The sequence below is a fragment of the Mus musculus genome, chromosome X, assembly GCF_000001635.26.
Source record: "Mus musculus strain C57BL/6J chromosome X, GRCm38.p6 C57BL/6J".
Taxonomy (NCBI): domain Eukaryota; kingdom Metazoa; phylum Chordata; class Mammalia; order Rodentia; family Muridae; genus Mus; species Mus musculus.
Window position 1 is genome coordinate 89,196,922 of NC_000086.7, and position 2,625 is coordinate 89,199,546.

The window sequence follows — 2,625 nt, forward strand, 5'->3', positions numbered from 1 at the left end:
TCTCTTTTTAGTACTTTTATAACAGCTTCCCTTGTATAAAGTCAAAATCATATTACATAACTCCATTGTGTGATGGTACAGACCAATGGACTAATGGGAAAATGAAAGAATAAGAGAGAGCAAGAGTGAGAGACAGAGACAGAGACAGAGAGACAGAGAAAAGTGACCATAGTAAGGAAAGCACAACTGAGCACAGTAGGGTACTCCAAATCCTAGAGCTTAATGTCCAGTGAAAAAGTTGTGTTTGTTTGTTTGTTCATTTGTTTTAAATATTTCATCTTCTCCAACATTTCTTTTTGTACCATAATTCTTCTCTTAGGCTGGTTCTATTACTTGTGTGTAGTATTATTGGTAGACATATCAGTGTTCTGGTCTCTCCAAAGTCTATGGCTCTCCTCTGAAACCCAACCTTTGCTTCTGTAGTTTCATGCAATCACATAGTGTTTCTCACTCATAAGTTGGAAGATTAGTTGGGTGAAATCTTTTTTTTTTTTATTTAGGTTTTTCATTGGATATTTTCTTTATTTACATCTAAAATGATATCCCATTTCCTGGTTTCCCTTCCTCCCAGAAACACCCTATCACATACTCCTGCCCCATGCATCTATGAAGGTGTTCCTGAACCCAACTGTCCTGGAACTTCCCCCTCCCCACCCTCGCTTCCCCTGCACTGAGGCATCTATGAAGCCTTCATAAGACCAGGGACCTGTCCTCTCACTGATGCATGACAAGGCTATCCTCTGCTACATATGCAGCTGAAGCCATGTGTACTCCTTTGTTGATGGATTAGTCCCTGGGAATTCTAGGGGATCTGGTGGTTGATATTGTTGTTCTTCCTATGGGGTTGTAAATCCCTTCAAATTCAAACACCTTCAGTCCTTTTTCTAATTCCTTTATTGGGGACCCTGCACTCAGTCCAGTGATTGTCTTTGAACATCCACCTCTGTATTTGTAAGTATATGGCAGGGCCACTCAGAAGACAGACATATCAGGCTCCGGTCAGCAAGTACTTCTTGGCATCCACAATAGTGTTTGGGTTTGGTATCTGTATATGTGATGAATTCCCAGGTAAGGCAGTCTCTGGATGACCTTTCATTCAGTCTCTGATCTATACTTTTTCTCCATATTTGCTCCTGTGAATATTTTATTCTCCTTCTAAGCAGGACCAAAGCACCTACACTTTGGTCTTCTTTTCATTGAACTTAATGTGGTCTGTGAATTGTATCCTGGTTATTAGGAGCTTTTGAGCTAATATCCACTTATTAGTAAGTGCATACCCTGTGTGTTCTTTTGCAATTGGGTTACCTCACTCAGGATGATATTTTCTAGTTCTATCCATTTGCCTAAGAATTTCATGAATTCATCATTTTTAATAAGCTGTGTAATATTCCATTCTGTGAATGTACCACATTTTCTGTATCCATTCCTCTGTTGAAGAACATCTGGGTTCTTTTCAGGTCATGGCTATTATAAATAAGGCTGCTATGAACATAGTGGAACATGTGTCCTTATTACATGTTGGAGTATCTTCTGGATATATACCCAGGTATAGCAGTGTCCTCAGGTAGTAGTATTTCCAATTTTCTGAGGAACTGCCAAACTGATTTCAAAACCATCCAGTGGTAAAAGGACAGCATTTTTAAGAAATGGTGATGGTTCAACTGGCAGTCAGCAGGTAGAAAAATGCAAATTGACCCATTCTTATCTTTATGTACAAAACTCAACCAGATACACTGAAACTAATAAAAAATAAAGTGGGGAAGAGCCTCTAGCACATGAGCACAGGGGAAAAGTTCTTGAATAGAACACCAATGGTTTATGCTGTAAGATCAAGAATTGACAAATAGACCTCATAAAATTACAAAGCTTCTGTAAGGCAAAGGACACTTTCAATAGGACAAAAAGGCAACCAGCATATTGGAAAAAGATCTTTACCAATCTTACATCCAATAGAGGGCTAATATCCAATATATACAAAGAATTCATGAAGTTGGACTCCAGAGAACCAAACAACCCTATTAAAAATGGGGTTCAGAGCTAAACAAAGAATTCTTAACTGAGGAATATTGAATGACCAAGAATCACCTAAAGAAATGTTCAGTATCCTTAGTAATCAGAGAAATGCAAATAAAAACAACCCTGAAATTCCAGCTCACACCAATAAGAATGGCTAATATCAAAAACTCATGTGACAACAGATGCTGGCAAGCATGTGCAGAAAGAGTAACACTCTACTATTGCTGGTGGAATTGCAAACTGGTACAATCATTCTGAAGTCTTTTTAAAAGGGTACTTTTCTTATTATTCCAATGCAGAGCACCTCTCCCCTTAGTGATACTAATCTCCTTAACCAATAAATCTTCTCTTTTGGTACGTATCCTGGCCAAGGAACTTGGTGAGCTTTTTCTTTCTAAGTTGAATATTATGTATTTCTTTCTGAACCATTTTTTCTTTTACACTCTAGTCCTGCATAGAAATTATCAACAATAACCACTTCACATACTAAACATTGTGCTTTGGGGAAATTTCCCCCACTAAACAAATACATCAATTTCTGTTTAACTTAGTTTTTGTCAAGTTATTAGGACAAGGGCAAAATACACCTAGACTCTCTACCAAAAAGTT